Source organism: Pistacia vera, unplaced genomic scaffold (genome assembly GCF_008641045.1).
Source record: "Pistacia vera cultivar Batoury unplaced genomic scaffold, PisVer_v2 Contig593, whole genome shotgun sequence".
NCBI lineage: Eukaryota > Viridiplantae > Streptophyta > Magnoliopsida > Sapindales > Anacardiaceae > Pistacia > Pistacia vera.
Genome location: NW_022196438.1, coordinates 502876 through 515404, shown reverse-complemented (window position 1 = coordinate 515404; position 12529 = coordinate 502876). Strand labels below are relative to the sequence as shown.

The 12529-nt window shown below is 34.7% G+C and overlaps 1 non-coding gene and 1 pseudogene across 1 annotated transcript; one reads left to right on the top strand and one right to left on the bottom strand.

Annotated features, from left to right (window-relative positions):
* Nucleotides 1-3252: 3252 nt before the first annotated feature.
* Nucleotides 3253-4948, top strand: LOC116110052 (annotated as a pseudogene).
* Nucleotides 4949-11773: 6825 nt separating this feature from the next.
* Nucleotides 11774-11881, bottom strand: LOC116110059. Its single transcript, XR_004124832.1, has one exon. It is a non-coding gene; the product is annotated as a small nucleolar RNA R71 (small nucleolar RNA).
* Between the last annotated feature and the right edge of the window lie 648 nt (nucleotides 11882-12529).

Sequence of the window (12529 nt, the reverse complement as noted above, 5' to 3'; positions counted from 1 at the left end):
ACGGCCTGTAAAAACGACCAGCAAGCATGATCTCGCCAGATCATGGCAAGAAATGGAGATTGCAATGCAATCTTGCTAGATTTGCCACAATGGCCAAGATAGCAACAATCGAACATATTTACACCAAATCATGGCAAATCTAGCGCCAATCATGGTGACTCACCAATTGTGGCGAAATTGTTGCATCGGGTGAATCTAAGATCTGTCGCGATGCCATTATTGGTTGAGATCGTTCTCATAGATCGAAGTCGCAGATTTGAACCCAGATCCGCAAACTTTGAATTTTATACCTTTGACATATAATGTTATCTATAAAAAATTTTAGGTTTAAATTTTATATTAATGATATATTCATAAAAAAATGATGATTTTGAGCTTATTCGTTAAATTAAACCGCTAAAATAGATGACATGGGGGGTAGGCTATAATTTTTGGTGTTTTTGGGTCTAGATAGTTTTGTGAATTTCAGGGGTATTAGTGGTTAACCCTAACATATTGACGCCTAACTCATTTAGGGGCAATTTGATGCATTCAAAAAACTACTAGGGGAATTTGATAGAACATCAAAGTTTCTCTGAGCAATTGACTTTCCGAAACTATAGGGTTGGTTTTGATTTTTTCTCTATGTTCAATTGCAAAGATTACTTAAATTTCATAATTTACACTCATCTTTAAATTTTTTAAAATTACATGTACTTTAAAAAAAAAAAAAACACTATTTTCAGTATCTTTCTCTATTTGTAAGCATTTAAAATCATAACGAAAAAGAAAAAAAAAAATATAAGTTTAGATGATTAATTTAAAGAATATAAGTAGATTATCTGATTAGCATTTTTTTTTCTTGAAATTGTTCATTAAAAAAAACTATATATATAGTTTTATAATTTATCCCAAATAAGAAATATAGACAATCGTGTGTGATCGTATGAGATATTATGTAGTATATATATAAAAAAGTATTACAGAATAAATATATTTGTATGAATTGGAAAGTGAATTGCGATCTAGCCCCTTTTATAATTGTTGTTGTAACTATATTCACCGCCATGGAAAGTCACACGTGACTGGTCACTGCCAACGGCATCTTCCATATCCATCTCAAATGCTTTACTGGGTCACGAGTTAATTTATGTGATATCAGTAAATGCAGTGATATTAAACAATCTTAGGGACATAAATAAAATAAACTCTAATTTCTATGTTTTACGTGGAATGATGTGATATCTATTTGTTTAATCAAAATTGAGCATTTATTTTACTCCTATTTTTGCTTCTTTTTTCCCCTTTGTAAAAATCAACAAGAAATATAGGATTACAGTGTTAGTTTAAAAATTATTGGACACAGTGTAGTCCCTCAAAACTGAGGGTCGAAAACATCGCCGCAATGTAAAATTGAATGCAACATATGGTGAAGAAAGTGAAAGTACATTAATATTTAATTGGCCGAAATCTAAATTTAAATGCTGAGAAAGGGTACCGGAGATGTGGCACTTGTCGCTTAATATTCATATTGGGGAAGAAAATCTAAAGGTTACCGAAGGTGATTAGGAGAAACCATATATCTCTATTTAATTCCATTTTAAAGGTTCTTTTGCGACATTACATTTAACTCAAATAAGAAGAAATGGTCTCAAATTATTTATGTTTTAGCACAAACGAGTAAATATACATTTTACACCCCCCCCTTTTTTTTTTTTAATATTTAAATATATTCTAAAATTAAGATTCATATTAGTCACATAAACTTCCTATTTAATTTAAATGATATTCCCTGTATGACTGTATAACTGTATCATTAATTTTTAATTCCCAAAATAACAAGCTTTGATATAATTTATTTATTATAAAATTATGTGAATCAACCTAATTATCGTCAATACAATATATTAAAGACAGAATTAAAAGAATACCTAGACTAACATGCATATCGTATCTATGTTGAAAAATATGTATATATTTTTTTATCTCTCCTCTGTGACCGAATAACAAACTCTTTAACAATAGAGTTAACTATACCCAATGAGTTCAATATATTTATAATTATCTTAGTCCATTAAACTTATAGGGTGTTTCAGACTTTGAAGATTAAACGGACTCTAATGTAAGTCGATATATCAAATAAAAAACATATTTTTTGTTTGGTACAAATGCAAACTCACTTGATTAACGGTTATATTGTTATTTAAAATAAAAAATTCATATTTGAGAATTAAAATTACTAACTTTTACTGTATATGTCCAAAGCCTTTAATTTAATTTTTATTTTATAGGGCTAGTATGAAAAATTAGGTTAATTTAGAATAAGTTGGAAGTGATGTGACTGTAGTAATCAAGAATTTATGGGGCCGAACGCGCACCCACAAAGTTTACCACAATGAATCTGATACCCAAAAGGTTTGGAAATGACAATTACCCACTTTCCGTAAGGTTATGTCAGTGAAATTTGTTAGATGATATGGTATTATTGATATTCTTCATACTTAAAAGGGTAATTTTGACTTTCATAATTATAAAATCCCAAACTTTATCTCTTTTTTTTTTTTTTTTCATCTCTCTTTACATCTCATCTCTCTCGCCTTTTCCCTTTTTTTTTTCCTCTCTTTTCATCTCATCCTTCTCTGCTTTTTCTCTTTCTCTTACTTGGCTTCTTGATTGCATAGAACAAGATTTGTTGTTTATTTTGATTTTTCAAATTAGAAATGAAGACAAAACAGAGAATAGAAGAAAGAAGAAGGTGAATAAGAAAAAAACACAGAAGGAGAAAAGAGGTGGCAAAGGCGGATATGTTTGCTATTAGAGTTATTGTGTAATTTTAATTAAAATTAATTATAAAAATAGAATAAGAAAAATCATATTAAAATAGATACAAGAATTTTAAATCGGAAGATTTTTGGCTAAACGAAATTACTATTTATAATTCCTATATGGATTTTACTAATAGAACCTCACAAAAAGTGGGTCATTGTCATTTTCAAACCTTTTGGGTACCACATTGTCTTACAGAAAACTTTGGTGGGTGCACGTGCAAGTCAGTCGGCCAATTTATCGAGTAAAAATTAGTAATTGCAGCCAACAACCTCCTTGCCCTACACCGTAATTTGTCCAACTCTTTACTAGATCCACCAACCCCAAATCTCCACCGTCCATTTCATTCCTCAAAACTATTTATACATACTCACCTCTCACTCAATCCTCGCTCACAAAATCTCTTATCATTCATTTCTCAGAGAGAAGCCGAGATCCAATCTTTACGTGGCTTTGCTCGTTGAGAAAACCACCTCCGGCCGCGAGTACAAGGTCAAGGATATGTCTCAGGCTGACTTCGGCCGTCTTGAGATCGAGTTGGCCGAAGTTGAAATGCCTGGTCTTATGGCTTGCCGTACCGGTTCGGTCCTTCTCAGCCCTTCAAGGGCGCCAGAATCACCGGCTCCCTCCATATGACCATTCAAACCGCCGTTCTTTCGAGACTTTGACGGCCCTTGGCGCCGAGGTCCGTTGGTGCTCTTGCAACATTTTCTCAACTCAAGATCACGCGGCCGCCGCCAGCGCACGTGACTTGCGGCAGTCTTCGCCGGAAGGGTGAGACTCTGCAGGAGTACTGGTGGTGTACCGAGAGGCTTTGGAATGGGGTCCCGGTGGCGGCCCAGATCTGATTGTGGACGACGGAGGGGATGCCACGTTGTTGATTCACGAGGGAGTTAAGGCTGAGGAGATTTACGAGAAGACCGGGAAGTTGCCTGATCCGGCTTCTACGATAACGCTGAGTTTAGATTGTTTTGACGATTATTAGAGATGGATTGAAGGCTGATCCCAAGAAGTACCACAAAATGAAGGAGAGATTGGTTGGAGTTTCTGAGGAGACCACCACTGGTGTTAAGAGATTGTACAGATGCAGGCTAAGGAACCTTGTTGTTCCCTGCCATCAATGTTAATGACTCTGTCACTAAGAGCAAGGTATTCTTTTTCTAGATCCGTTTCTTTTATTCAGATCTGATTTTGAATGTTGTTGTTGCTTAAATTATGTACTTTATTTTTTCTAGATTTAATTTGTGTTAGGGTTTAGATCTGACATTTACTATTGTTGTATCTTTATCCTTCTATTCGAGTACCAGTGAAAGTTGTTTATTTTTTTAAAATATTTTTTGAACTGTGATTGATTTGTTGTGGTGTTTTGTGGAAACAGTTCGATAACTTGTATGGATGCCGCCACTCACTTCCTGATGGTCTGATGAGGGCCACTGATGTCATGATTGCCGGTAAGGTTGCCGTTGTTTGTGGTTATGGTGAGTGGGCAAGGGCTGTGCTGCCGCTTTGAAGCAAGCCGGAGCACGTGTGATCGTCACTGAGATCGATCCAATCTGTGCTCTCCAGGGTCTTATGGAGGGATACAAGTCCTTACTATTGAGGATGTTGTCTCCGAGGCTGACATCTTTGTCACCCACCACGGAAACAAGGACATCATAGGTTGATCACATGAAGAAGATGAAGAACAATGCCATTGTTGTAACATTGGTCACTTGATAATGAAATCGACATGCTTGGACTTGAGACCTACCCTGGTGTCAAGCGCATCACCATCAAGCCCCAAACTGATAGGTGGGTCTTCCCCGAAACCAACTCAGGCATCATTGTTTGGCTGAGGGTCGTCTCATGAACTTGGGATGTGCTACTGGCCCCCCAGCTTGTGGTGTCATGCCCTTACCAACCGGTGATTGCCCAGCTTGAGCTCTGGAAGGAGAAGAGCAGTGGCAAATATGAGAAGAAGGTGTATGTGTTGCCCAAGCACCTCGATGAGAAGGTGGTGCTCTCACCTTGGCAAGCTTGGAGCTAGCTCACCAAGCTCAGCAAGGACCAGGCTGACTACATTAGTGTGCCTGTTGAGGGTCCCTACAAGCCTCCTCACTACAGGTACTAAGGAGAGAATGAGAAAAGTCAATATCTGGAACCGGCTGATTGTGTTGTTTTTTCAATTTGAAGATGATTGCGGTAGAATATTAGGGGTATTGATATCTTTTTTTGGTAGGAGTTGTGTTGGTGGTGGGAATGTGGGGGAAAGAAATTGAAAGGTCTCAGTTGAAGACCAAATGGGTTTGAATAAGGTTTTGGATGGGGCTGTGTGGGATATTTTGTAGAGAGATGCAGTTTCAGTTTTGCTGGTTCGCAGCATCTTCTTATCACCATATTATTTACCAAATGAAAAGTAAAAAAAAAGAAGGAAAACATTTGCCTCACTACTGATTTTTGGCAATTTCTGTGCTCGTTAATTTTTATTTTCTTTTCCTGTCAAGTTGGTAGCACGTTTCCATTTTTTATTCTTACGCTTAGGGTGTGTTTGGTTGGGGTAAGACATTAACGAGGAAATGTTAATTTATTATTATGTTGGATCATAAGTAATATAAGTTTTTGTAATATTTTAAAATTAATAATATAGGAGAGAATTTGATAACTCTTTATTTTAAAAACAATTACAAAATTTATATAATACATGCGGAATTTAAAAAATTTACCCAAAGGTGGGTTGGATTAGCCATCCCTGCGAGTCGATGGCACACACCTTGGTGGTGATGGAATGACACAATCGGTGTTTATTGTTAATATAATGTTTTTAGTAATACATATTTCTAAACAAAATAACCTGAAGGATTTATTTCATTTCTCTTAGGATCAAGGTTTAAAACTCGATCCGAGGAGTAATTCATTAGGTCACGGGTTGGTGGTTGAACTGGTCAATCATGGGTCGAACTGGTTCAATCATCGGGTCGATACATAATGTCATCATGTCGATGTCAGTGTGATGATGTCATTCTGACATAATGACAAAAAATAATAATAAAAAAGCGGTAACAGTTGGGTCGAATGGTTGAACGATGGTGTAACAAAAATTCGGTCTAACCGTTGTTCAAACTAGATATTTGAAAATTTTGATTTTTTAGTGAATTGACCCGACTGATCATCGGTTTTCGTTCAATCGGTTAATCGATGGACTAGGTCGGGTTTAAAAACCATGCTGGGATATCGTTTTGTGAGAAGTATTAAAAACATTCTTGAAATTATCAAAAACTTTTCTAAAATCTAAAAAAAAAAAAAAAACCCTTATAATTTAAACACTACTTTACAAAAATTACAAAAACCCTTTGATAGGAGTGTTTTGAACTTTTTTTTAAACGAAATGGATGAATTTAACAATAAGTGATCTCGTATAAAAAATTGAAATGATGCTTTTATGTGGTGAGCCGTAAAGTTTCGAAGTTAATGATGTTGGTGTAGGAAAATGATGTGAAGAAGAGCAACAAATTGGAATAGAGGCTTAGAGTATTGTTTTTGGTTTCTTAAAAAAGAGAGAAATTGACAAAAGTTGTTGATAAAAACGTTCTTAGAAAATGTGAAAGTGGTGTTATAGTGTCTGCATAAAGAAGTTTACAATTCATAATTGAAAAAAGGAACACGTTTCAAAATTTTACTCGTTCAGATGACATGTTTTCATATTTAACTCATTATCAGTATCTTTTCTTGGAGGTGTTTGGTTGAGAGTTATCTCTATTTACTAAAGTAATGTTATCTTATATATTTAGATTATCATGTTTCGTTGTCAAGTAATATAAAATTCTATAATCTTTAAAATCAATAATAATTACTGTTGGGTATATAGGTAGTACTATGAATATCTTCATTTTCTTAGGTATTTTAAAAATATTTGGTGATCTTAATTTTATTATAATTTTACCCTAACAATTAAAGTTTTTGGATAATAATGCTTTATTTTGAAATTAATTTACATGAACCCGCAATTATAATTACCCCTAAATAATATAGTTTTTGGACAATAATGCTCTTATATTTAAAATAAATTACAAGCCACCTAGGACTAACACCACCTGTCAGGCACCATCGCCGACAGTTGGCCACATCGGCAGCTGCCGGCGGTAATGTCGCTAGAAAGATGCACGACCAACAGATATGACCGGCGTGTGCCGATCTAGTTGGAAACAACTAAACCATGGTCGTTAACGGCTAGATCCTGCTGTCGGAATAGATTTGATTGTAACAGCCAGATCCATGGCTGTTAATGGCCACAAATCTAGTATTAACACCCATGATCTAGCAAAAAACGGTTAGAATAGATTTGGCAGCCAGATCACGACCATTGATTTGGACGAAAATGACCAAATCGGCGCACGGTTGACCAGATCTACTAGTTGTGTGCCTTTCGGCGACTGTCGGTGGCCGATTGTGGCTTGGGTGATTTTGTTAGAAATAAACTTTTATATGACTGGAGTGTTTAGCAAAATCTCGAATGTAAGGGGTTAAAAGAATGATTCAAAAATAATAATAATTAATATTTAAAAAGGAGGGCAATTAGTAATTATAACATACTTACCAATTTATTCCTTCCAACCAAACATATCAATATAACATATCCAGCAATTTTTTTAACATAACCAAACACATTTCCTAATCATTTCAGTAATATTTAAGGTAATCTATTTTATTAATAAACATTTTAGTAATATAATATTCAAAGAACCAAATACACCCTAGGGTGCGTTTAGATCATACAATATTTATTATAGATGGATATATATTAACGGAAAAGAAGATCATCTTGTAGATTACTGGAATGTTAGAAAATGTGTTTGGTTGGTTCGGAATAATTAGTGGAATAATATGTTGGTTGAGAGGATAAATGGTGGGTATGTTATATAGATTACTAAATTGCCCTCTTTTTAAATATTAAACAATAGTTTTTTTTATTATTATTATTTTTTGAATCATTTCTTTTAACAACCTATATTTGAAATTTTGCTAAAACACCCAACTATATAAATTTAATTTGTAGCAAAATCACTCCCACCCACCCTAAGCCCTATAGCCAGCAGCCACACCGCTGGTAGTTGATGAATGGCGAAGACTAGCCATATATGGTCGGCGTGCGCCGCAAAGCAATCGAAAATCAGCCAGATTATGGCCATTTAACGGCCAAAGATGTGGTTGTTCACAACGTAGATTAGCTGTGAAACGACCACAGAAACACCAGATCTGGCTTTTCCAGTGCATGACTAGCCAGATTCTGCTAGTCGTGCACCATTACGGTGTTAACGCGGCGGGCGGCAGTGGTGAGTAACAGCCGATAGGGTCTTGAGTGGCTGAGAGTATTTTGTTAACTTTTAGACTTTTTTTGGACTAGGGTGTTTTAGCTAATTTCTCAAATGTGGGGGCGTTGGGATTATTATTTGGTAGACATTGAGGGTAATTGTATCCGAAATAGTTTTAATTAATGACAAAATGGTATAAAATTCAGATTACCTTGATAATGTTTTAATCTCAAGGGTGGGAAGAGGATCAGATTATCCCTACATTACCAACAGTAAACACTATTGTAATAAAAGATTCGTATATTTTATACTTCAAATCAAACACCAGAATCTTGTAAGATTACCCATTATCTTATATACCCGATCCAAAAAACCTTAGGGTTATTCATGGATCCTGAAATATTATTTTATTTAATTAACAAAAATATATGTATGCCATAATCTTATAAAAAGTGTTCATATTGATGCAGTGGATGGAAGCAAATAAGTTAGGTCAATGAGTGTAAGACCCAAATGTCGAATCATTTGATATAGACAACACATCTAAAACATGACTAAATTTGACGCTCTGTACAAAAGTTAGGCGGGGGTAGGTGTATTTTATTTTCTATTGGATGCGGTGATGTTAGGTTAAAAATCTTTTATCATTTCCCGAGCTTTAATTTTTAAACAAAATTAATTACTCATATTTTCTATAACTTTTTTTTTTTTAAAATAAAACCCATGAATCCATTCATTTAGCATAATATTGTACTAAGTCAAAGAAAAACTAAAACCGTGTGAGAAAATCATTTTGAGAAAGTATTATTAATAGTCTATCAATAGCTTATTACTTATTTAAATAATCGGTAATGATATTGTGTATGATTATATAAACTTAAAGTGTTGTAATTCTTAAAAACTGTTTTTACTATCAAATCGGCTCTCTTTTTTCAGTGGTTTTATTTCCCATCTTCGTGATGGTAAGTTTACTTTTGTTGTACCTTAAAAGACACCGATGTCAGTTCTGTTAGTAACTAAACGGACGTGCCTGGAGAAAAACGTATATTTAAAACGAATCAATCAATTTCAAGAACCAAGATCCGAGTATTTTATAATGTTTTCATGCATAAACTGAAATGTAAAATAAAACTGATAAAAATAAATCCATACAAGGATTTAGTCATACTGATATTTGGACGCTCCTTCGAATATCTTGACTTCGAACATGAACACTGTTCATAGGACACTGTTCACCGATACTATTCACGTGATTCGTCGCTAATCGATCCAATGTAGGATCGCACTCACGGAAGTCCACACGAAGATAATCCGTAGAAACCTTGATTATTTTGCTAGAACAATCAAGAGCTTCAAGAATCAAGAAAGAAGAACAAGAAAAATTTTCTTCTTCACAAGTTAACGAGAGAGAGAGAGAGAGAGAGAGAGAGAGAGAGAGAGAGAGAGAGAGAGAGAGAGAGAGAGAGAGAGAGGGTGGCTAGGGTTTTTGATTATTGAAAAAAATCCACTTTTTGTTTTAATTTTAAGTTGTACTTATATAGTGCAACAATTAAAACCGTATTCCACTTAGGAATAGAGATGGACTCCAACTAATTCACCCTTGCAACCAAACACCCCCTTTATGGTATTTAATAATTAATATATTATAATTAAAATCAATTAATAATAATATGTATAACATTAATTAATAATAATTCATTTAATATAATGCATAGATATATTTAAATATAATCACTAATTTATTTTAATTAATACTGATAATCCTAGGATTATAGTTTTATCTAGGCTTTTTGGGGATTTTGAATACTTCTTCTTTTGTTTGTGCCTGAATTGCAATTAATTTCATATATTTTATGTTTAGGCCAAAACGTGCAGTTAGAGCAAATACTGAGTGGAATTGAGTTTCTGGACCCAGAAGTAAGGAATCTCAGGATTGGGAAAGTTCTGATGCGGATTCGAAGCACTATGAAGTTGTTCCTATTGGAGATCACTAAAGATTGAAGATTCAAGCAAGGAAGCAAGCGGATGGCAGTTTTGTAATTTAGAATAGTTCAAAAAAGTTGAACTTCGCCGTGGCGAAGTCTACAATTTTTAGTTATTAAAACTTGCGTTTTAATTGTATTGAGAGAGTCTTAGGGTTGAAGGATTGACTATATAAGTGGGACTTAGTCATTTTAGAAGGGTTCGACTTTGTTTGGAAAAAGAAGAGAGAAATTGAAGATTGGAAGTCTTTGGGCTCATCAATTAGGAAGATCTTACTCTCTTTTGAATTCCATCATGTTAATTTTGTCTGAATCTTTATTTTGATTTGCTTTAATTTTAGTATGAACTAACTCAGTTTTGGGTTAGGGTTTTGATGTAATTGAGATTTAATGTCTAATCAATAAATTGAGTTGCTTTTACATTCTTTGCATGGATTGTGTAATTATTCTTGTTTTTTGAAATTTGTTGAGCATGATGAGACTGAGAAGTGACTCATGTATTAGCTTCTTAGGGCAATTGCCATTGATTGATTGAATGCTAGAAATAGGTTTGAGAATCAATGAAATCAATTTAGGATACCATTTAGCTTAACGGACTTGGAACTATTAACCTTCAATTCGTTGGGTGCGGAAGCTTAATAGGGATAAGTAGAAAAACATAGCCTGAGAATGTATGTTTTGCATGTTAGGGTATCCGATTTATAATCCTTGCATGTGAATGTAGAAGTAACAGAAATCGTAGATTAATTCATAAAATCCTAGTGAAGTCAAAACCCTAACCACTTTGTTTTAATTGATATTTCTCTTGAATTGATATTGCTTTCATTAGTTAGATTTTAAACTACGTTGCGAGTTTTGTTTTAACTTTAGCTTGATTTTTCTCCCGCAATTCCAAACACCTTTCGTTTACTCAAACTTAATACAAAACTAGGAAAATCAATGCTTAACACGCAATCCTCGTGGGAACGATATTCTACTTATCACTTTATTACTTTTTGTGACTAGTGCATTTGCTACACATTGCATGTTTGTTAAAACAACGCAACAAGTTTTTGGCGCCATTGCCGGGGATTAATTTTGTGTTAATATTGAATTCTTCTGGTTTTAGCTAGACTGGAGTTTAATTTTAGTTTTAATTGTTTTCTAGTTTAATTTTCCTGTTTCTTTTCTGTTCGCTGGTGATCTCACGCTCTCTTTCTATCTGTGTAGTTTATGCGAAGAGCTAGACATCAACCATTGGTTCCTATTGATCCAGAGATTGAAAGAACCGCAAGAAGACTTAACAAAGAGAGAAGAGAACGAGAAGCAATAGTGATTGAGATGGCTGAAACCAGAACTTTGAGGGAATTCTCAGTTCCCTCCATTGATGGTAGTGGTCCAAGTATCACTAAACCACCGGTGTAGGCCAAAATTTTTGAAATAAAGCCGGCAATCATCCAAATGATACAACAGTCAGTACAATTTAGGGGAGATATGAAGGAAGACCCAAATTCACACATTGCAAATTTCTTAGAGATTTGTGATACCTTCAAATCAAATGGAGTGTCAGACGACGCCATCAGATTAAGATTATTTCCCTTTTTATTAAGGGATAAAGTAAAGGGATGGTTAATGGCATTACCAGCAGGAATAATCACAACCTGGAATGAATAGGCTCAAAAGTTCCTGACTAAATACTTCCCTCCAGCGAAATCTGCAAAGATGAGAAATGATATCACATCATTTCTCCAAGAAGAAAATGAATCACTTTACGAAGCATGGGAGAAGATATAAGGAACTATTGAGAAAGTGTCCACACCATGGGTTGCCTGTTTGGATGCAAGTCCAAACTTTCTATAATGGGTTGCTAACAAATGTGCAAATAATGGTGGATGCAGCAAGTGGAGGAGAATTGCAAAAAAAGACACCAGAAGAAGCATATGAGTTACTTGAAGTCCTGGCTGGTAACAACTATCAGAGACCCAATGAAAGAATTCATCCAAAGAAGTTTATGGGTATTCATGAAGTTGATGCTTACATGGCCATTTCATCCCAACTGACAGCAATTCAAAAACAATTAGGAGGTATGCAAGTAAATTCAATTCAAACACCTCAAGTAACATGTGGTTTTTGTGCAGGTAACCATGCGAGCATTGAATGCCATGTGGGGAACACTTTTGCTTCAGCATCTTCATCATCAGTACAAGTCAATTATTTGGCTGGGAATCAAAGACAACAAAACAATCTTTTCTCTAACACGTACAATCCTGGTTGGAGAAATCATCCAAACTTGTCTTGGGGCAATCAAAAAAATCAGAACAATTAGAATAATTAGAATAACTAATGGAATCAAAGAACAATGCCAAACAATCAAGTGGGGGTGAATAATCAACCAGGGGATCAAAGAGTTTCGAAGTTGGAAGATATGTTCGGAAAGTTCATGCAAGAAACCACAGGTTTTATGAGTGAGACGCG